Source organism: Saimiri boliviensis, chromosome 6 (assembly GCF_048565385.1).
Source record: "Saimiri boliviensis isolate mSaiBol1 chromosome 6, mSaiBol1.pri, whole genome shotgun sequence".
Classification (NCBI taxonomy): Eukaryota; Metazoa; Chordata; class Mammalia; order Primates; family Cebidae; genus Saimiri; species Saimiri boliviensis.
In genome coordinates this window covers 33985137-34009756 of record NC_133454.1, presented here as the reverse complement: position 1 = coordinate 34009756, position 24620 = coordinate 33985137, and the positions used below count along the sequence as shown (strand labels likewise).

The window sequence follows — 24620 nt, the reverse complement described above, 5'->3', positions numbered from 1 at the left end:
TGGTATATTAAAAACAGAGGTCATAGTGATAGGAGGCCATAATTCGAAGATTGCAGGCAGCCTCTAGAAGCTGGAAAAGCCATGGTAACATAATCTCAGCACCACTAGAAGTAACACAGCCCTGGTAATGCATGTTAGACTGAAGAACACCGAAATGCAAGATGATATAACTGTGTTGTTTCAAGCCAGATTTGTGGTAACTTGTTATAGCAGCAAGGGAATATGAATAAACCCACCTGTGGAATTAGGAAAACTGCCCAGTACCAAATTAATTGCTTTCTTCGAGGTGTCTTCTAGTTGAGTTTAAGTCTAAAGATTGTGAATTCCGGCTGGAAAACGTCACAAAGCCGACACATTTAGACAGTTGGCAAGAAGTTTTTCCCCACCTACCCTCCTGACCTCAGAAAAAATTAAATTTCTACTGGATTATTTGGACACATGAAAGTAATGAGCTTTGAAAACACCAACACTGCCTGTCACAACACCTCTATGGCCTAGTATAAAATTCATAGGTAAAAAGTTGTCTGCCTTTATGTGGGCAGCAATAGCCGCCATTTTGTGATCTCTTGAGGTTTGCACAAGTTAAGTTTCAGTTCCTGTTTTCCTGTTGACAAGTTTCAGTCTTTGTTTCCTCGCTGATAAGTTTCAGTAATGTTTCTGTTTCTCTGCTGAATGTTTCAGTCAGTTCCTGTTTCTCCGCTGAATGTTTCAGTTTCTGTTTCCTGCTGGTAAGTTTCAGTTTTTTGAAACTTAGGAAGGCCGGAATTTCCCAACTGCAAGCTTCCTTTGCCCCGCCTCCCTGCCTGGCCTATTTAAGCTGTGAGCTCAGCAACAATAAAGGAGACTTGATCAGACTCCTGTCTTGTCTCCATTTCTCGCGTCTCCTGCCCATCCATCCCCACTCCCTCCCTTCGAGCTCCTGTTGTTGTCCTGCAGGTCGGGACACCTTTAAACTTTAAAAAACTCTTTGGAACCTTCTCTGAATAGCTTAGTAGTGAGCTTCATGAAGCATGTGTTGCTAAGCTAATGGGACCTTTGATATCTTGAAGAATGTACATTGTTTTCAGGAAGCAGCTGATAAAATAACTCTTACTCTACGTGGGACACAAGAGCAGATACTTACTGAGACTTAATTGAATAACAAATTTGAGGGTGATTTTAAAAATTTTAATGTCAGTCAGTCAAGACTTAATTCATCAGGGGAAAAATATTTCATTGGCTTTTAAATGTTGTGCTTGAGTCTTGTTAGATTTCTACTTGCAAGGGAGGTTGCTCTTAAGCCTTTTTTTCCTGAGAATTTGAAAATATAACAAATTTATATTCAAATTTTGACCTTTTAATTAATTTTTGCCATTAATTTGTCGGAGTGCTTACGTATTTATCATTAGAGTCATTTGGTAAAACACTGATGGACTATGCTTTCCAACATAGCTAAACAAAATATAAGATGAGTAATGGAATAAAAAATTAATTTTCAGACCTGGAGACAAATTTTTATTGGAATTTATTCAATTAATATATTAATTTGACCAATTTATATTTTTTTTTGTCTAAAATTCATTATACCTATTTTTAGTCCCCAAAGAATACTCAAGGGAAGATTCATTATAAATGAGGAAAGATTGATGAAAATTGGACTAGATTTGCCCCAATAAACTGCTCATATTTTCTCAAAGGGCCATCTACAACTAGACTAACAATGAGCCATGTGGTTAAATTCAATATAATAAAAGGAAGGTTGCTCAGGTATATGTTAGTGGAAAATATTTCTTCTCCTGGTTTCTCTTTCTGTGTAGATGGAATCCATTAATATGATTTGACCTTTTTCCAATGCTTATTCTTCAGATGAAATGGTTTATTGAACTGATACATTTAGGAACAAGTGCTGCACATGTGTAAACCTTTTCTTTTTCCTTTTAGGAGGAATCTTCCTTCAAGACCAGCTATTTAGTACAGGTCTTTCTAAGGAGCAGCTTCTTGCACACCTTTGCCTGGTGAGTATCAGAAAGCCTGCCTGATCAAGTGAAGAAAAACTATGTTCTATCTTGGCCCATGTTATTATGGAAAGAAATATATGTTGACCTCCCAGGAGCCACTTTAAACATTTTATTAATTAGTTCAGAAATCAAATGGAAAAAAATCCCATTATTTTTATAATTCCTCTGACTCCCCCAAATTTCCTGCGCTGTGCATTGACAAGGTAGAGGAATCACAGGAACTCTTGTGGACTGTTAGTGCAAAGAAAATACATACAACTATTCTAGAAAGCAACCTGAAAGCACTTAATATACTTACCTTTTATTACCTAGGACTTCAAATTATGAGAATAATCTAGAGAAACTTATAATTTGTCAGAAAGTGGACATGCTGAAAGATATTTATCACAGCTTTGTTTGCATTAGTAAGTCGATAGAGGTTATCTAGGTGTCTATTTTAAGTTAAATGTGCTTTCCTTTACTGGTGGAGTCCTCTTTAGAAGCCAGAGGCAATGAATTAGATGTTTATACAGCAACATGGATAGATCTCAAAAACCTAATGTTAAAATGAGAATAGTAAGAAATGTTACACTTTTACTACTGTTTTATTTATTTATAACTACATATTTAAAATTATATTATGTATGATTTAGGGATATATTTAAACACTTTTAAATAGTTACATAGGAAAAGTATGTACATAAGAGAGATTAGAAAAGTGTTGGTTTATAACATAGATCCCTGGTCTCAGTCTACAGATTCATATTACTACATTGAGATTGGAACCTAGGAATATGTATTTTTCTAACACAGATTCTATAATTTTATGAATTCTAAAATTGAGAATTATGGATAAAGTGATTGTTCGATTAGGAAACTGTTTTCTTCAAATTACTCAAGATTTTCAAGCTATATAGCTTAGTATTTTTTCAGTATTACTCACCTTTCCAGTATATCTTCAGCTGAAGTTTTTGTTTGTTTTTGACATGGAGTTTCACTCATGTTACCTAGGCTGGAGTGCAATGGTACAATATCAGCTCACTGCAACCTTTGCCTCCTGGGTTCAAGCAATTCTCCTGCCTCAGCCTCCCCAGTAGCTGGGACTACAGGTGTGTGCCACCGTGCCCAGCTAACTTTTTTTTTTTTTGTATTTTTTAGTAGAGACGGGGTTTCACCATGTTGACCAGGATGGTCTCGATCTCTTGACCTCGTGATCCACCCGCCTTGGCCTCCCAAAGTGCTGGGATTATAGGCTTGAGCCACCGCGCCCGGCCCCAGCTGTGGTGTTAGAAGGTTATCTTATGACACATTTAACATTTGAAATGAGTTACAATAATTTGGCTATATGTTTTTTCACTTTCTTAATAGGAAGCTTATTGAAAGAATGAAGGGAGCCTCAAATATCCAGCTTCTACAATACTTCAAACATTATAGTTATTCAATAAATAACTGTTTACTAAGTATATTAATGAATCAATTCACTAATACCTATATGTGGTAACTACATATATATGTGGTAACTGCATATATTGATTTGTTATTTTAATTGTCTATAATTTACTTTCGGGAATTTTGGCTTAAGTATGTTATACTGAAAAGGCCAACTTAAATTGTATATATTTTGAAATAAATTTGCTTGTTTTCAACTAAATATTGATAAATAACTCTATGCATAAAACTTAGTTATAATATTTCTTAAATATACATTGCTTTTTACTAGAGTTTAGGGATTTTTTTAAATTTCCGGAAGAATAAATGCATTTATTCATAAAGGCATAACAGCAGTAAAATGCTAAGATAAATGAAGATAGTAGGAGAAACATGAGGATTGGTTGAAAATAGGAAAAGCGCACAAAAACAATCAGGGAAAAAGCATTCAGAAAGTTTAATTTGCATTGGTTATAATTAGATGTAACTTTCAAAATATTTAATGCTTGGAAAGACACAGGCATAAACCAATCAGAATAGAAGCAGTCCATATCACCGAATCATGATCCTGGAGGCTTTGAGTGTTTATGTGTGCCTGGTATAACTATTTTAATTTCCAGATTTGAGAAAATCCAGATTTGATCAAAATATAAGCCATGAAAGGGAGTAGCAATCATACCAGTAGCTATTTACCAACTGCTATAAACACTTTTTATTATTTGAGTAATTTGTATAACTGTACCAGTGCACATGGGCTGAATGGCAAAACTGATTATGATTAATAATAGTAAAAAGCAGACATGATGAAGTAAATGAAATACAAAAAATATATATATATTTCACAATCACATTGCTGTATGGTTAATGGCATTTTTTGCACGAACCTATACAGTTAGTCTGTTAGATGTTCTGGAATCCATATGCACGCTGCAAAATCTGGAGTCTTAGTTGCAGTTTGGAATCCATTTTATAGCTGTTGATAGTTTTGGGTTATAGATTGATGGAGAAAATTCTGTACCAGTATCTGCCTAGGACTTCCAGGAAAGTGGCCACTATTCCTGTTATTAGCTATTTATTCAGCACAATCTTAGAAGAATCAGCTTAAAATATAGTGAGGATGTAGATACTTATCTTCTACCTACCATATCCCTGAGGTGAATTTACTTCCCCATCCCTCACCATCTTCTCTATATTACTTATCTCCTCAGAGAACATATAAATAACAGCCACCACTTGAGTTTCTTCAAGGAACAGCAGTGAATATGAACTTATGTTCATATTCATATTATTGTGAGAATAAAAATTAGATGGCAAACTGGGTCCTCTTACACAAATGATACCCTTGTTTAAAACCTAACCTGACACTCTGGTATAAAATATAGAGCATAGGTAAAAGGAGATGGGTATCTACTCCTCTCTCTTACTAGTTAGCATCATGAATTTAAGAAAGACAGTTAACATCCACACACTTTAGTTTCTTCATTTATAATAAAAAATATGGATTTAAAAATCTTTTAAGATTTTTTAAAGCATTAGCATATTATTATTTATACTACTGTTACACAATTACAAACACTCATTCCAGTATTGCTTTAATTGCATAGGACTGCTAAATTCATTTTTGGTAAAGTCAGATAAATTTACATTTTATTTCTCTCTGGTTAGGTAATCTCTAAGTCTGCACTCTTGCCATTTCATGTGATTTGTGATGATTTTTTTTATTATTACTTTAAAAATTGTTTTCAGTAAAATCACTGTAGGCCAGTCTGCTAACTTTCAAATATCTTAAGAAAATTCAACAGTGATAAATGTTACATAGAAGATATCAATTTCAATTAATCTGAAACTTTTAACTTCATTTTTTTCTTGAGATATTAAACTCACCAAATTTTAGTTTGTTATATTGCTGCTCAAAAAGAGTGATATTCCTCAGCCTCTCTAATAGCTAGATATGGCCAGTGAAAGAGGAACCCAAATTCTTCAGGCAACTTCTAAGTTGTGACTTTGATAATTAGAGAAGCATGTTATTTTTCTCTCCTTTATTATCTCTGCTGGATATAGTACAGACATTCATTCGAGCTACCTTAGATCACACAGATGAGAGTGACATCCTAGGATAGCTAGCAAAAAGACAAAGAAAGACTGTGTCTATAATGATTTTAAAGAATTTCCCCATCATTTTGGGGTTTAATACCTGAGAGAGAGTACAACTTGCTGTTTTAATGACAATTGTTTTTTAAGTAGTTTTTATTCACCTAGTTCTGTGATAATCTCATGAGTATGACATAACTGGAACAATTTACAGAGTATAGATGACAAGTGCTGTAAGGAATTAACAAGGTGATATGATCCATGGTAAATGGCAGTGAAGGTATCATTTAGGAAGGGAGATGGTAGCAGCCTTAGTGGAGATTGTCTTATAAGGGTAGTTAGAAAATGTCAACTTTCTTTAAAGCAAATTTGAGAAGGAAGTTCTGTGGTACCTTTTTTTTCAGTGCTCCTCTTTATTATTATTATTATTATTATTATTAAATTTTTCTAGGAAAGCATTTAAACAATTGCATTTGAAAATTTTACACACATTATTTGTAGTTGAAATAGAATACTGAGTACATATTCATTGTACTTTGCCACATTCGGAGACTCATTTGGAAACAAATGATCTTTCTAATGCATTTCGGCTTTTAAGAACTGAAGAAAATTACAGAACCATAGGAATGAGATCAAATGTTTGAAGTGATGGATAGACTGTTTACTCTGATTTGATCATTACACAATCTATACATGTGTCAAAAAAAAACACACTCTGCTCCATAAATATGTACAATTATTATGTGCTGATTAAAAAACAAAACTTTAAAGAAATGTTAAGTAGATGAGGCAATGAATATGTTAACTGGCCTAATTTAATCATTCCACATTGTGTGTGTGTGTGTGTGTATACACATCACAGAGTACTCCATAAATGTAATACAATTATGATTTATCCTTTAAAGATAATGGTAATATATTTTTAAGTGGAAACTGTAAACATTTGTATACCGAAATATTCTAATATTTTACTTTCTTCCTCTATATTTACTTTAGACTTTGGTTCCTTAAGTGAGAGAAATGTAGGCAGAATTTCATGCTTTGCCTGGAAAAGTGATTGCTCCCACTTCCCCAGGCCCAAATCACTCAGGTCGACTATCTCCTGTCTGCCATCCTGTTCCCAGTGTTTCTCATGATCACCCCAGGAAAATTGGTGAAAAACAGTTTGAAAATTAGAAATCGCTTTTCTTTGGTGATTCTCTTAAATTATATACTCTCTGATCAGTCTACATTTAGCTTTAGAAATTCATTCATAATTATAACTCTGTTCCTATCTGCTTCCTCAGTGGCTCTGTTTCCCTCCAGTGTTTGTCACATGTAAGCCAGTACATATGCCTGGACTCTTCTTGGGGAAGTTTGACTTCCCTTAAATTCTAGCTGTAGGCTTGTCCTGTACTGTTGTCTTTCTTATGGGTTCAAGGAAAATGTTAATTTTACAGATCACCTTGCTTTGTATTATCATTAGGATGGGAATGATGGACATTTCAGCTTTCTGCATCCTAAAGTTCAGTGGGAAGTTTAAGTCATTATTAACATGTGTTTTAGATTGCATCCTTTCAACTTACTCTTAATTAATATGCAGGATCCTAGAATGTTCACAAGTTTTGTTTGTTCACCTCAAAAACTTTTACAAGCTTGATTTGTTGTATATATTTTCAGAAAAAATAAAATTTTTTCTAATCATTTATTTTACTTTACCCCTAAAGGGTAACCTGTCACTGTTCTCATTTGCTGATTTTAACCATTTATTTAACATGCACTCATTAGATAGCAATGAAGTTAGTATGCTGCATAACCATGTAACAAGCTCAGAAGGCTAACGCCCATCCCATTACAGACTTCATCTTCTTATGCATTCATTCATTGTGAATGGAGGTTTGTTTTTCCCAGATTTTGATTAATAATTAAATACTTCACTATAATGAAGCCATATTTTAAAAATTCAGAACACTTGGCTGGCATCCTGCCTTTATGCCTAGCCAATACTGCTGGGTTTTCACTCAGAGCGAAATATAGTTCCCGTATTTCTAGCTTCTCTCTAAAGTTATCATGAATTAGTATTTTACCTCAGACTTTGAAGTATCATTTCACAATACAGATCTGTTTTGACAAGGCTAATTCAATGTCTGTTATTCCTCTGATATCATTCTTGGCTAAGTTAATGTCCTTATTGCAACATATTTTTATATTTGAAATTGGTTTGCCATCCATCACAAAAGCCCACCCAAAGCATTCATTTGGCTTAGTCCTAATTTCTAGGGTCATTTCAAAATACCATTGGTGGATATTCCTCAATGGTATTTTGGAATGTGACACTTTTCAAAAAATATGACACTTCTATTGTAGGTGCAGATTTTATGATTAAAGCTATAAAGAACTACCTATCAGAACTCTCTGAAGTCAGGACTGGGCAGTACATTCCCACACACATCAGATCCTGATACAGAACATGCCAACTTAAAAAATTTAAATATATGTTTGCTGAATTAGAGACCGTATGTCTACTCAGAAGGTTACTTTCTATAATGTAATACTAAAATATTATTTTCTTGTTATAAATTTTTTTATCTTTACAGTTATGGTCTCAAATGTTATCCTAGGCTTGGGGTTGAGATGTCCTAATTTTTAGAGAGAAAATTTTAGGGGAAAATTTTTTTTCTCTAAAAATTAGGACTCTGGTTGAACCAGACATTCTTTTTTCTTTTGTCACACACAAGGAACATGTATTTCAGTTTTACGTCCCTCAATATTTACTAGTTTATTATTATTATTATTTGCAAAACATGTTTTATGCTTAAAATCAAAAAATAAAAATATACTAACTTTTGATAACAGGGTAGAAAGTACCATGATCTGCTCTCTTACATCTTAAATCACAATACTTCTTACATTAATTGGTTTTATGTGCTGATAAATTAATTATATACTAAAACCGTCTACTTTTCCTTAACTACCTAAATTTGAGGAAATCTCTATAATAATTATGTTGGTGTTTTTATGTTGCTATTTAATCTCATCATAAAACCTCTACTAAGTCATTTTGTATAATGTAGCACACTATAATATGAAATGACATGGAGAATAAGTAGATTTTCAAAGTACAGTACAGTGTCCATGAAGTTGACTTAATTAATGTTCAGTTAGTTAATGTTTAATATTCTGATCCAACTCAAAGTTCAGAGTCAGTATTAATGGAAAGACAAAAGCATATGGGACAGATATTTGGAAAATAAGATCATTAGAATGTGGATGTGGATTTAATGTGCGCCAAGAGAAAGAAGAGGTATCAAGGATGCCTCCTGGCATTCTTATTTGCAAAATTGGACGCATTACAGTGCCATTTTGCCAGCCAGAAATCTTTGCCAGCCAGGATTCCTCCAGTGCTGCTTTGCCAGCCAGAAATCTCTGCAGCTGCCGCCGCCTCTGTCCAGACCTCACTGGGGGCCCACTGGTGTGGCTCTGCCTGCTTGGCCCAGTAGGCTGTGCTTGGCTTACACCTGCTCGGATCCTGTGCTTATTGAAGATCCATGCTTAGCTCGCAGCTGGACCAGGCATGCCATGCTTAGCTTGCAGCTGGACTGGCATCTAGATCAGGGGAATGCAGTGGCACCCAAAGACTCAGAGATGCCAGCAATCACAGAGCCCAAGGGGTATTACAACTTTTACTTGCCTAGTCCTGAGGTCCAAACTTCCAAGAGATGTCACAGCTCTTTACTCTTGTACCTCAGCGAGTGGGGGCGTGTTACTGCTTTTTCTCTCATTTCATCCAGTGAGCAAGAGTGTTTTACAGCTAGTTCTGGCTTCTCATCTTGCTTCCAAGAGAAATAAGGTGTATGGACACTGGAAAGTGAGTAAAGGCAGAGCAGAACTTTACTGAATGAGGGAGTGAAAGCTGTCAGCTCTGAGAGGGGACTTGGGAGTGGGCAGGTGTATGTGTGATTGAGTCTGAGGTTTTTTTGGGCTTAGAATGGTGAATGCATGCTGATTGGTCCATGGGTGGTCTTTCAAAAAAGCACCATTTGATTGTCTAAAAGACATTATCCAGAAGAAACCAATGAGAGAAGGGGTAAGACAGGGACAGAAGTTCTTACTCTGGTTATGGACTCTATCTGGAACTGGCAGTTCAGTTTTTAGGCTATAAACTCTCTTTGGCTTGACATTCAGGTTTCACTGGAGGCCCCTTCCTGTCTGCCTAGGAATTTGTCTGTGTCCTGTCACTATCAGATGGACGTGATTGCCCATCCATGTAGTGCCTAGAAGAAAACATAATTTTGGACAAATGTCTTGGTAATGTGAATTTTAACTGAGATCTCAAAGTTTAAGTATTAAATAGCATGTTGAATGTGATCTTGAGATCTCAGAGATGAAACTTGGGATGGAAATATTAAAGTAAAAGTTTGGGATGCACAAACAGGCATGACCATCCAGCAAAAATGTACAAGTAAAAAGTAAAAGAGATTAAAACTGGTAGGAGTTAGCCGTGCTTCGAGGGATGTAAGACTGAAAAAGGAAAATGAAAGAGTCATTTGAAAAGATAGAGTGAAATAGGAAGTTAAATACTCGAGAGATCAAATACAATGGGGACAACGTTTTTTGATGTAGAGGTATGGAAGTCATTGTTCACCTCAACAAGAGTTATTTGAAAGTAGTGACAGCAAACAGATTGAATTAATGAGGTAGGGGGAGTATAGTAATGAAGACTGATGATTTTTTATTTTTTTCTTTAGTTTGGCTTTTAAGGAGAGCAAAGATTTAGAGTGACCATTAAAGGGAAAAGAAAAGTCAAGGGAAGTCCCTTAACCCCCCAAACTGTTAGTAGAAAATTATACACAAAAAATGAAGGCAAGGCTACAAAAGAGAGGAAAATGTCCATAGTTCAGGATAGTAAAGGAAAGACAACAAAAGAGAGGACAAAGTTCATAGCACAAGATAGAGAAAGGATAAAGAGAAAAGTTGCCAAGAACAAAGAGTATTGAATAATTAACAATTATTTATGGATTATTAAATTTGCTTCTTAATATTCCTACTTTATAGGTTTTTAAGAAATAATACTAAAATTATGTATCTCATAGTTATTTTGGGTTCTGGTTGCTAACCAGTGAGATAAACAGTGGAGGTCAGAGACAATATTTGGAACCCTTCAAATCGTAATTTGTAAGTTGTCTTCCACTCCAACAGCCTCTCTCCTTCCAAGATGGCCTTCATTACCCTTCCGTGCTTTCTGTTGCGTTTTCCTCCAACTACCTCTAATTTTTATTTCCCATAAATTATTCATAATGCAGCTGTAAATTTTTGCATCATAAAGAACATACAAGAAGTATGAGAAGTGAAATGACTTTAAATGTATTCATATTTAAAATGCCTGCAGGAAGGAAACAGGGAACTAAAAATAGTTGTCAACTCAGGTCATTATATTAGTATCATTTTCATAGAGGAAAATACATGTTAACAATGCACTGTTAATATATCATAATTAAAGGTATTACAGTATAATTAAATTATGTAGCAGTTGTCAAAATTCTATTGAAAATTTGTTAAACTTATGATTTATTTCTTTGCTCATATATTTATGCCATTTAGTATAATTTCTGATTTATTCATTTTCAGAGTAGATAATTAAAAAGATCAAAATTAACTTAACAAAAAGAGTATTTATCTCTTGCTTAAAAATCCAGAGGTAGTCCAGAGTTAACAATATGACAAACATTTAGTGGCAACTCATGATCCTTTTAGCTCCCTCATCTGCCATCTCTTGTAGCTGATCCTCCTCCTAATGGCCCAAGTTGACTTTAAGAGCTTCTTTTAAGAAAGCAAAGTGGAATGATTTGCCAGAGAAAATCTAGGGATGCTGTGAACACAAGCAAATGAGAGCATATTAGAGGGCAACTAAGAACTCATATCTCATCATGGGTCTTAACCACCTATATTGTTTTACCTTTTAATCACTGTATTCCACCTACTCTGTACCTCTTCACTTCCTTGAACATCTTCAAACATTTTTGCTTTGGCTTTTCCAGAATTGCCTGAAAACACATCCCACAGTTATAGACATGACTTGTTTTTATTAATCACCAAAAATATCATTTTTGGTGTTTATTCATATCACTTTTGATAATTTTATATAGTTTTTGATATTCACCCATCCAGTGTGATATATCACCTCACCATCTAGTCATTCACTTAACTTATATGGGCATCCTGTTTTTGTTATTGACAGCATTAATTTTTAATTATAGATTCAACCAATAGATATAGATACAGATATATCTCTGTAGATGCATAGACATCAATAGATATAGATATATATCTCTATTACATGCATACATAGACATAGGTACAGACATAGGTATAAATATGCTCATATATACATAAACTATTGAAGCTAAAATAAATTTTGCAAATGATCTAACTCATTCTTTTTCTTCCTCTCTTTCTCTTGGATTTTGAGTAAAAAGAGATAATGTCCAACGGTGGAGACACACACACACACACACACACACACACACACACACACACACACACAAATCCTTAGTCAGTAGTTAGATATAAACTTTTTCTAAGAGTTCCTCAAATCTTAATTCCCACTAAGCAATGTAAAGAGGGTGAGGTGATTCCTGTTCATGCAGTGAATTAGATACAGAAGGATTCTGAATGTAGGGAATCTGAAGCCTTCATAATAAACAGTAAACATGCCTACCCTTTACTCTGGAGGGATACATTTTCTTTATTACACTGTACAGTTACCATGCCTTCACTTTGCTCAGAAGGGCTTTTTCCCCAAGGTGTTTGCTATACTAGCATCCTTCCTTAAAAAACAAAAAAATAGTTTGCAACAATGGGCAATTAATGTCTTTTTCACACATTGTTAAGGAAATAGGGGAGACCCAGGGAGAATTATCTCACATCAATATGCATAGACATTTAGTAAAACATTCAAATGTCAATATACTATATTAAAATATATCAAATAACTGAATATAGAAAATATCTAAAGGGAGAGTATTTATTTAAAAGCCCAAAAGAGTGAAAGAAAATGCAGCTAATGACATAGGATTAGTGGTCAGATACTTTTTTTTTTCTTCTAGAAATCAATATAGTTGACAGTTCAAAGAACTAGCAGCCATTCATTTCATTTTCTTCCTAAGATTCCCACTAACACCAGGAATTTTAACCGTTTTCATGTTATCTTTCACTGGTACTATACATCACTCAAAAACGCTGCCATTTTCTATATGACTCCTTTCCACTTGGCTATAGGATAAGAATCTAACCCAGGTAAGAACAATCATCCTGTAACCGGATTAGCTGCAATCAGTGTCTCCGGACTCGGGATCTTGGCCTCCCCAACCCCGATGAATGGGAAAGCGGGGGCGGGGCGGGGAGCTCAGTATTGTGGTGAGTGTCACTGCTTAAATAGAACTCATGGACCGAAAGACTGTGCAGTAGTAGTACAGTATATTAGGCAAAGCGAAAGGACAGCCATGGAAGGGGACCTGGAAGGGGTGCCACTGCAGGATTGAGAGGCTGGAGTTTATACCCCTGCATTATTTCCTTCCCATTGTTGTTCTTGTCCAATGAGGGGATCTTTCAACCTTTCTCTGAATTAACTGATCTTTGAATCCTTTACCGGATTGGTTACTGTTTTCAAACCCTGAGTCACTGAGCCTCTTTCTCCAGGGTCAAAGGCGGGAAAAGTACTCGCATTTGAACAAAGCCCCTAGGAGCCAGAGGTGGGAAAACTGAAAACAAAGCCCCTGGCCAGCCAGAGGTGGGAAAATTCCTGCAGTTGAAACAAAGCCCCTAGCTAACCCAGGAAATTCCTCTAACACAGTCCCTCAATCCCTTCTCCTCTAGCTAACCAACAAGAGAACTATGTATTACACAGAAGCCTGTCTTGACGGAATAATGAAGACTGTGAGCATCTAGAAGTCATCAGTTCTACAGAGGAAGCTGCTTCAATAGGTAATAAAGTATCTGACTCCATTTTGATCTTTGATTGTTAACAGCTTTGAGGCTTCATGCCTCCGCCTTTTACACTTGCCCCATATCTGGGCAAACAAAATCTGTGCAGGCAGATAGGAAAGCCCCCGTTGATCCTTATGTTGGTGCCAAATTCACAAACCCCAGTCCCTTTTTTTTACCAGTGGCAGAAATCCGAGTTACCCTGAGTTACTGGTAGCATATCCACATGAGTCCGTAGCAACTTCAGTCTTGCCTCCTCAGAAGAAGTAATTCGACTGTGGGGCATAAGTCAGAAAAGGAGACTAAGGTAAGTTGCAAATCAGGAATGGAAATTTATTTTAAAAGGCCATAGAACTGGAAAGAAAAGGTGTGCTTGGAAGAGAGCCAAGCAGGCATGTGAAGGTTAAAGAGAGAAGCTCAAGCGCCCTGCTTAACTGTGATGCTAGGACTTCTGTAAGCTCGCCTCTTTTCCATGATTCTTCTCTTAGGGTGGGCTTTCCATGCCCAGTGCTTTCGTTATTTTTTGGAATTGAGCACACGCGGTGTGTTTAGGGAGTTATATGCATGCTCATATAAGTCTGTCTTTCCTTTTCTATTAGAGTGTACCCAGAAGATCATACTTCACAGTTTTTGTCTTTTACATCGCATACCATAGAAGTTGCTTCTCCCTGGGGACTGCATTCAGTTAACATTTTGATGTTAACAGGTATCACCATCAGGAAATGGCCTCTCCCTAGCACTGCCAAATTATCATTTTTAGAGAGGTAATGCTGAGGTTAAAGGGACTTCCGGGGTCGGCCGAGGGCTTTGTTTCGAGTGCACGAATTCTCCAGTTTTCCCGCCTCTGGCTGGCTAGGGCCCTTTGTTTCTACTTTCCCGCCTCTGGCAGCCCAGGTAGGAACTTTGTTTCTGTTGTCCACCGCTTCCGGCTCTTAGACGCGGGGCTCTGTGACTCAGACTTATAAGACAGTAGCCAATCTGGTAATGGAGTCAAAGGTCAATCAATCCAGAGGAAGTTTGAAAGAAGCCCTCTCATTGGATGAGAACATGAATGGGGCGGGAATAACTCGGGTAAAAACTCTAGCCGCCCCATCCTGGGATGGAATCCTCTGGATCCCGTTCCACAAGAGTGTGGAAGCCGTCCTTTCAGCCTAATAAACTGCATGATCGCACACTCTGGGTCCACAAGTTTTATATGGGCGGTAACGCTTACCCATCTCTGGGGCCCCTTTCCCCATTCTTTAGGGTTAGGAAGTCCAAGAACCTAAGGTCCGGTTGCAGCTACTCTGCTTCTGTGGTGGTCTAGTGGTTAGGACTCCTGGTTTTCACCCAGGGTTCGACTCTCCGTGTGGGAACGAGGGAATCCAGCTTCAGTTACTCCAGTTACAATGTGATAATTGCCAGACCATCACGCAGCATTTCTAGAGTGTGGAGGAGAGCCCCCTCCTGTCCTGCTCACCTTAGAGAAACCCTAATACCAGGAACCTTCTAACCACTGAAAACCAAAGTAACTCCTTTGACCCAAGCCAGAGGAATCAGCTTGGATACTTTCCTTCTCCAAAAACCTCAAAAGATATTTCTCTAGACCTTCTTAATGTGTATATGATGTCGTGATCAATGGACATCTGAACAAGTTTTGGATGGGGAGGTGATCTTGAAATCCTACTGGCAAACAGAAAACAAGTACAATATTTAAGTCTTATTATTAGGGATTAAAGATAAAGTAGGTTGTCAAGAGCTAAAGAGAGTAAAGGGAATTCTGAGAATGTATTTTGAAGTGATGAATAGGGGAAATAGTGCAGCATTTGTTGAAGGAGTGACCATAATACAGGAACATGTTTTAAAACAAAAGCAATTATAAAGAAAAACCTTCAATTATAAGAGTGATTATAAAATAGTTTCTGACCATGTGACATTGAGTACATTATTTCTACCTAGAAATATGTGCAAAATGTGAGAAACAAGTTCTTTTGGTTTTGTTTTGTTTTTTGTTGTTGTTGTTTTTAATGGAATCGACTGGGGTAGGATTTAGTCTATTGTGCCAGGAATAATCATTTGTAGAAAACTTTTACATGCCAAAACTCTATATGTACCTATTTTTGTCATTGTTTTGGATTTTTTGTTTGTGTGCTTGGTTGGATGATTGCTAATTTACCCTGGCCTCTTTTTTGGCTTTTAGGAAGGTTTCAAAAGTAATCCATTTATGATATTTTCTTCTAACATTTACTTTCCTAAATAGCATTTCACAGGAATTTTGCAGTTATTCAGCCACTGCATGACTGCAGAGCATTTCCATAAACTGACCTCTTTTTGAAATCAGTGGGATTTAAGCATCTGTAGTGCAGCTGCAGGGGTTTGAAAGTATATAAAGTTTAGTTGATCTTAATTTACAAAATCCTCCTCTAGAATTCGTATTTCTCATAAGGGAAAAATTTTCACATTGACTTTAATTGTAAAATTGTTATCTGAATTGACACCTGGATAAAGGATTACATTAAAAGAAGATGATGAATGGGCTAATTTGTGATTGTTGGTAATGGAATACTGTAGGTGGTTATATTTGAAATGGTTCTTATACTGTTCCTGAAATAATAAAAGAAACTCTTTGGTTAGTACTTTGAAATAATGGTAGTGGCATTACATTCTAGAGTTTTCAGGTTGAAGAAAAAATTTAAATGGTCTTAGATGAGCATTTCTAAAAATACATATTAAGCTTATTTATGCTTGTGACTTTATAGCTATCTATTAACTATCATGCATGCTTTGTTTTGTTTTGTATCAGGTCAGTTTCAGATTATGTTTCTGTCCATTTTAGACTTTTTAAATAAAATAATATCAGGAAACTAAAAAAAGGCAACTAGTTAAATGTAGTAACTGTGATTTTACAGTCCTAGAAAATCAATGATAGAGGAAATGTGATTATTGTTAGGTAGTCTTTGAAATCTAAAGATGTAATTTATTCTCCAGAGAACCAGTAAGTTTTCTCTGTGATATAAGATTTTAAAATTAATTTGTGGTGAAAAATCTTAAAAGAGGTTTAATCAATATAACCACATGCCAAAGTTAGTTTTTAATCACTTTTATTACATGCAGAGGGGTCCTGAGAATAATAGATGTACATTCAGAATGAAATGTAACACATTTAGATATATAGGCATGTTTATCATGAGAGCAGTTAATTCCAGGAAATTTGTTATGAAGTATGTTTTAAAGGATATTCCGAAATCAACTAGATGTTTAGAGAAGATGAGTTTTCTTGTCCTTGCAACTCATATATTATAAAATTGTATGATTGTATAATATGGGTATGTTCAGTTTATCCCTTTGGAATAAGAGGAAAGGGGAGAGACGAGAGAGAGAGAGAGAGAGAGAGAGAGAGAGAGAGAGAGAGAGAACAGATACAGCAATGAACATTGATGATTTTATGTGAATAATATGAGACAATTTGGAAATGAAAACAATCCAATAAAACGTTGTATATAGAGTTACTCTGAATAACCCTTGATCTAGCTAAGAAATAAAACAAAACTTAGTGATTTTTATTGCCGTTTGGGGCTTATTTTCTTCCTGACAGATTTCAAATTTTCTGACAAAGTGAAAGAGCAGTATATTCCAGGTGGAATGGGTACCACAGTCATTGCTTTCTCATGGAAGCCATTGTTTCCTGACTATATGTCTTGAGGGTCAAACACATTCTGTGGGGATCTGTGCTCTGTTCCTTCTTCCTATTGATAATGATTATTAATAGCTTACATTTTTATTAAGTACCTACTATGTGCTAGAAGTTTCAGTGATTATTGTAGCTACCTAGCTGAGAATTTTGGGACACAGCAGACTGCCTCTCTACTGAAAACGCTGTTGATTTCCTTCTATATGGTAGTAGTAGTATTGGACTTGAAAAATAGATTGTAAATAAATTAATAAATATTTTATGATATAAATTAGAACTAGGCTACTGAGAAACCATAGAATGCATCACAGAATTGGGGCATATATTACTTTTATGCCCAATATAAATTCTGAAAAATAAGCCAAAATGAGCTTTAATTATAAATCGTCAAGGGCAAGTAGATTTTTTTTTTTTAACAAAGTGAGAAAGACCCTGGCCTCCCCTTGTTCACCCTACCTATAAAGATACAAGCAAGAGGAGCAAAAGATTAAGGTTTGCATAGAGCCAATCACTCAAGTTATTCCATTGATATAAATAAAACACATTCTCCCGAGGATAGTCACGTCAGTGGAATGTCACAGTTGCAGACAGCTGTTTAAGTAATCCAAATGTTACAGTTAAACTGTATTTTGCTCAGGAATTTACTATTAAAATGGGACAAATAAACCAAAACATCAGTAGGAAAGCTGAGCAATGCTATAAAATAAAATGTCAGGTTTCTTTTTATTTGTTTCTAAACAAAAGAGGTTTCAAAAAAAGAAGTCACAGGGTGTAGTTTTATTGTTGAGTTCTAGTGAGAATCTCCACCTACCATCCAAAACTAGAGGCAGAAAGATTAGCTGAAATGTGTTTTTCTTGCAATTCAAATAGAAGAGCAGAATAGCCCAGAGTAGTCTGATTTCAGCTATTGTATTAAACAAAAGTATTTCAATTCCCAAGATTAAGCCAATTTAAAGATTATTTTAAAAGCCAGGTCTCCAACTTTTACATGAAAGACTTGACACTAGATGACTAGAAAAATCTCTCTTTTTGCCAAGAAGTTGTAATGACCTGTAAAAGTAATGCACAATTTCCTGAGATAGATAAATTAAAGCAAACATTTAAATACGTAACGACTGTAATTTGTTAATGTCCATCTAATAAAATTCAATTAAATATCTTAGGTTTTTGAACTCAAGAAATACACTTATGTTGCTTGCATTCTGGGTGAAATAAACATGGATATTTCGGTTTTGGTAATCAGTTGATGATTCTTACGAAAGGAGCTGCAAGTTGAGTAGCTCGAGGGTAGCGCTGAGGAATTAGCTTTTTAATGATCCCCTGAGTAAACCTGAAGATGGTTGTTCACAGACCATTTAAAGACAGGTTGACAACATCTGCCGATATTCTCCTCCCCAAAATTTGGTAAAAGGGTAGATCTTCAATATTCTCACCTCACACAAACACACAAATACTCTGTGTTTATCTCTTCCTACTGCACATGTGTTAAAAAAAAAAAACGATGGGGGAGGGGGTGGTGGGTGGTGGGCAGAACACTCTAAGGTGGATGTGCCTGGTTCAAGGTAGCCCTTCTTATCGGTGCTGCTGCAAGCACTCCCCCTGCACAAGCCTCTGAGTTTATGAATATGTATATTAGTTTGCTATGATGATTATTTCACAATATATATGTATATCAAAACATCAAGCTGTGTGTACCCTCAATGTATATGTTTTATTTATCAATTACAACTAAAGCTGAAAAAAGGCAAGAAAAATAATTCAACTAACAATAATTTTTCATAATAAAGGAACAATAAGCATGAAAAATAAAAATTCATAGACATTCAGTTTTTTTGTAAGATGCTCCAAATAAAATTTTCAATAAAGTTTTAGCAAACACTTTATAGACTTACAATTTTTAGACTAAAATTGTTTTCGTTTTAACAACACTGAAAGGAAGGTAATTATTTTTTGTAATATTTTGAATACACACTCATTACATAATGGTCAGCATTTCACTTTAGACTTATTTACTATCTATTTCTCATTCATTTGTTAAATAAATATATTCTGAGAATCTGCTAAATTCCAAGAACTCTGTCAGATGCTGATAATTCTGTTGTAAACAAAAGAGAGGTAAGTTACTTTTGCATATGCTAATGTGAGAGGAAAGGGACAAATCACCTAGGCAAATAGGGTAAAGGTCCTTGGTAGAATTCCCTTATAACAAAAAGCAGTCTTTCTTCTGACAAAAAGCAGCCTAAGAGGGTATGTGCAGACATGCAGTGGGCCCCAGTAAGCACAGGCTCCTCCCTTCTTGGAAATACTCAAAGGAGGCTTGGGCAGGTGGAGTGCCTGCAGCAGCACTGATAAGAAGAGCTACCCTGAACCAGGCACATTCACCTTGGAATGTTCTGCCTGCTCCCTACCCCGTCTTTTTTACACCTGTGCAGCAGCAGGAAGAGCTAAACAACATGAAGTAACTCACTAGAAAGGGGGGCTGGGAACTGAGAAATTTGTGCCTTATGCAAGTGAAGCACCCCTACCCTCCAGCTTGTCTATAAAAACCCTTGCACTTCACTCTAAAATGGCAACCTATCTTTCTGTGAACCTTTACTGCTCCAGAGAGTTTTCTTCCTTTCACCTACTAAACTTCTGCTCTAACCTCATGTTTGGAGTGTCTAGTTCCTTGAGTTCCTTGGCCATGAGACCAGGAACTTCAGGTGACATCTCAGACAATAAGGCTGGTTTCATTTAGGGGGGCTTATCTGGGATTTCATCAAAAGGGTGAGTAGGAGCAAACCCAAACTCTACTTTCTCTTCCAAGGCCTCTGGTCCTCATTTCTATCAAATCAAGAGAAACATCAGGCATCTGTTGGCCATTTAAACATGACAAGTGCGATTACTGGTCTAAGGACATAAATGATAGGCTTGCTGGGGAGGATTTAGCTAATCCCCCAGTGCCCTCAGGGTTCTGAGAACGTTGGCTCTGATCCAAACCCAGTTGCCTTTCGTGGGGCTGTAGCCATCGTAAGGGGCTGAAAGAGGTCCTGAGTCAATCGAAGGTTTCTGGCTGGGGGCCACACACCAGTGTTACCTGAAGGCTCCAAGCTTTTCCTATCACGGTTTCCTTCTTTCCTTTCCATGGCTACTATGTCTCTTGTCCCCTCTCTGTATGCAATGTTGCGAGAAGTTTTACAGCCTGGGGAAATAGTCCTGTTAGGCAGGATTAGCAAGTGCCTTGGCAACTGGGAATGTAGCTTAAGAGATTCCTGTTTTGATTTTTTTTTTTTTTTTTTGAGACGGCATCTCACTCTGTCACCAGGCTGAAGTGTAGTGGTACAATCTTGGCTCACTGCAACCTCCACCTACTGGGTTTAAGTGATTCTCCTGCCTCAGTCTCCTGAGTACCTGGGACTACAGGTGCACGGCACCACACTGCAGCTAATATTGTATTTTTGGTAGAGACAGAGTTTCACCATGTTGGCCAGGAAGGTCTGGATTTCTTGACATCATGATCCACCCGACTCAGCCTCCCAACGTGCTGGGATTTGTGAGCCATCGAGCCCGGACTGTTTTATTAATTTTTTAGAGACGGGAGGGTTTCACAATATGGGTCTAAGGGATCATTTAACTCCCAATGATGACAGTTCCTGGGGCTGGACAGGGGGTTATTTCCCTCCCAGAGAGTGGCCCCTCTTCATTTAGGCTATTTATTTTCCCATGTGAGGAGCCAGCACTGCCCACTTGAACTAGATAGTCTTTATATGAGGCGAAATAACTTTCTCCTATTGGGAGTCATGTTGTGGGGACAGCCTGTCACACCTCAGTCCTCTCTCAACCCGTTTTCTGGAGACCATTTGGAAACAAAGCTACAGCCTGGTATTTCAAGGTTTACAATGCCCACTTAGTAGAATGGGAATCTTCTCCATGGGGAACCTTGTTGGCTCTTTGCCTAAAACCTCTAGTTTACCAACTCTTTTCCTTATTGATCCCCTCCACTAAAGACCAGGCATTATACCCTCTCTGTTCCAGGCCTTATACCCTCTCTGTGAACAGGAAAAGTCTGTCTATGACACGGAGGAGAAGAGGTCCTCCTAATCTAGATTTTGGCCTCAATATCATCTTCATCAACAGAAAGACAGTCATTTGATCTTTATGTCATTTTGAGACACCTCTTCTGCCTCTGACTAGAATGGCATTTAAATAGAGAAGGGATTCTATGTTTGGAAGTCAGTCAGAACTGTAACCTAAGATAAATACTTTAGCTCGGGCCATAATAGCAGAATATAATACCCAACCCAGAATACTTCCTTCACTAAGAGACCTGGTCCAGAAGCAACTGTTATATAGTCTCTCCCAAGATCCATTTATAGGTGGGACACACCAGCCACACAAATCTAAGGAATCATTAAAAGGAGTTATCAGCAGAGGACTAGGGTCTCAAGCAGGTAAGTGTGACTATTCCTGCCTGACCCACTCCTCTGGGTCCATAAGTGGAAGTCACACTTGCATCTCAAGGTGGCACCATTGATGGATATCAGGACCCAGGGAACAAAGGAAGGAAGATAGTAGGGTGGATGCCCCACTATTTTCCTCCCCACATGGGTCACTCCAAAAGGAGAGAGAAGATTAAGGGATGCCTTTCCTTCCCTCTATCTCTTTTTAAATGGGTAACAAACCATCTTCAGCCTACACTTCTCTGGAGTGCATTCTGAAACCCTGGAACTCCTTTGACTCCAAGACTCTGAAGAAAAAGTGGCTCACATTCTTTTGCACAGGGGTGTGGCCTTCTTGCCAGCTTCGGGATGAATAAACCTGGCCTTCTGAGGGAGGTCTTGATTTTAATATTCTGTAACAATTAGATTTTTTTCTATAGATGGAAGAGAAAATGGTTCCCTATATACAAGCTTTCTTTACCCTGCAGGACAAACCAGACTTCTCCAAGTGATGCACAACTGACCCAGCTCTTTTAGCGGACATATCAGGCAGACCCATGAGGAATGATTCCCCACAGCTAAAACAACAAATTTCTGGAGAATTTTCTGAGACAACAATTAAGTGTCTCAGCCACTCTTGTCCCCTTTATCTGGGGCCCCCTCCTCCAACTGCACCATCAGCTCCTCCAGTTAAACCACTTCCAAAACTCCCCACTTCCCCAGCTATACTTTTACCTCTGCAAGAAATGTCCAATAAACATGATGCCACTAGGGTTCAGGTACCCTGCTCATCGCAAGACCTTAGTCAGATAAAAGGATACCTGGGTAGGTTCTCTGATGACCCCAGCAAGTATATGGAGGCTTTCCAAAATCTAGACTAGGTGTGTGACCTCACATGGAGAGATGTCATGTTACTCTTAAACCAACCCCTAAAAGCTGCTGAGAGGCAGACAGCTCTGCAGGCAGCTCAGAAATTTGGGGATGAACAACAAGTGTCTTATAGCAGGCCAAAAAGGAAAAGAGGAGATAAGGTAGGTGAGGAAATTACGGAACAACCATTCCCAATAGGGAGATAGGCAATACCCCTTGAAAACCCTGACAGGGACCCCAGTGACCCCACAGATGAAGGGAAAAGAAAAACATTTTTTAATGTGCACATTGGAGGGCCTGTGAAAAACTAGGGTCAAACCTCTTAATTAGTCTAAGCCAGGCGTCCCCAAACTTTTTACACAGGGGCCAGTTCACTGTCCCTCAGACTGTTGGAGGGCCGCCACATACTGTGCTCCTCTCACTGACCACCAGTGAAAGAGGTGCCCCTTCCTGAAGTGCGGCGGGGGGGCCGGATAAATGGCCTCAGGGGGCCGCAGTTTGGGGACACCTGGTCTAAGCTGTCCATGATAGATCAGAGACCAGATGAGAATCCCTCAACTTTTATGGAAAGGCTGAGGGAGGCTTTAATAAAACACACTTCCCTGTCTCCTGACTCAGTTGAGGGACAGCTAATCCTAAAAAAACAAGTTTATTACTCAGACAGCCCCTGATGTTAGAAGAAAATTACAGAAACTGGCAAAAAGAGCTTTTAACCAGTTAAAACAAGCCCTGCTTGGGGCACCAGCCCTTAGCCTTCCAATAGGGAAGGCATTCAAGTCTTTAGGTGTTAGAAAGAAAGGGAATGGCCCTGGGAGTTTTAACTCAGTCGTATGGACCAGCTCAAAAGCCAGTGGGTTCCCTAAGTAAGGAACTGGACTTAGTGGCTGAAGGATGGCCAGCCTGCCTCCAGAAAGTGGCAACAGTGGCCCTACTGGTGCCAGAAGCCACCAAATTAACCCTGGGGCATAGCTTAACTGTTTACACACCATATATTGTGGCAGGATTGCTGTCCTCTAGAGGAGGCCTTTGGCCAATAGAAAGCCACCTCCTTAAATACCAAGATCTGCTACTAGAGAGATCTGTAGTCCAACTAAAAACTTAAATCCAACCACCTTCCTCTCAGAGGAAACCTGAATATGACTGGGAGCAAGTTGTAATACAAACCTATGCAGCCAGGGAAGCTCTCAGGGAAACTTCCCTAGAAAATACAGACTGGACCCTCTTTGCAAGATGGGAGCTCCTTTGTGAAAGAGGGACTCTATAAGGCAGGGTACATATTAGTCACTTTGAACAGTGCCATTGAAATCACGTCTCTCACCAGACACAGGTGCCCAATTAGCTGAGCTGATAGCTCTCACAAGAGCTCTTGAATTAAGCAAAGGAAAAATGGCTAACATTTACATGGACTCCAAATATGCCTTTCTTACCCTCAGTGCTCATGCCACCATTTGGAAGGAGAGACCCTTTCTCATTGCTAATGGGTCTCCCATAAAATACCCTCAGGAAATTAACAGGCTATTATCCTGTTTTGTTTTTGTTTTTGTTTTTGTTTTTCATGAAAAGTAGCAGTAATGCATTGTAAAGTACACCAAAAAGGAATGGATGAAATCGCCATGGAAACAAGTTAGCCAACCAGGCAGCCAAGTCAGCAGCACAAAAGTCGCAGGGTGCCAACACCCTCGAAACCCCTCTAATCTGGGAAGGCTCCATCAAGGGAATAAAGCCTCAGTATTCCCCTGCAGAAATATAATGGGCCAATTCTTAGGGATCCACTTTCCAGCCCTTAACGATGGTTACAGTCAGAGGATAGGAAGCTCCACTTGCCACCCTCCAACCAGTGGAAGGTCCTTAAAACCCTTCACCATACTTTTCATCTAGGGAAGGATAAAACTTACCAATGTGTCCAAAGATATTCTCAGGGGAGAACCTACTAAAAACAGTTAAGCAGGTTGTTCATGCTTGCGAAGTCAGTCTTAAAAACACCTTCAACAGATGGCTTCTTCCCCCTCAAGCTCAGAGAATGGGAAGTTATCCAGGGGAAGACTCACAAATAGACTTCACCCATATGCCAAAATCAAGGAGCACTTGCTACCTGCTGATGTGGGTGGATACCTTCACTAACTAGGTGGAAGCATTTCCATATCAAACAGAAAGGGCCTCTGAGATAGTACGAGTATTAATGAAATAATTCCCCATTTTAGACTC

The 24620-nt window shown here is 37.8% G+C and overlaps 1 long non-coding RNA gene across 2 annotated transcripts in view; it reads left to right on the top strand.

Moving 5' to 3' along the window:
* The first annotated feature begins 732 nt into the window (after nucleotides 1-732).
* The window catches only part of LOC141584811 (uncharacterized), a 50487-nt gene continuing 26599 nt past the window's right edge, over nucleotides 733-24620 (top strand). For both annotated transcript variants that reach the window (XR_012518007.1, XR_012518008.1), the window contains exons 1-3: nucleotides 733-936; nucleotides 1921-1994; nucleotides 13350-13457. This is a non-coding gene — a long non-coding RNA (uncharacterized LOC141584811). The remainder of the gene's footprint in view (nucleotides 937-1920; nucleotides 1995-13349; nucleotides 13458-24620) is intronic.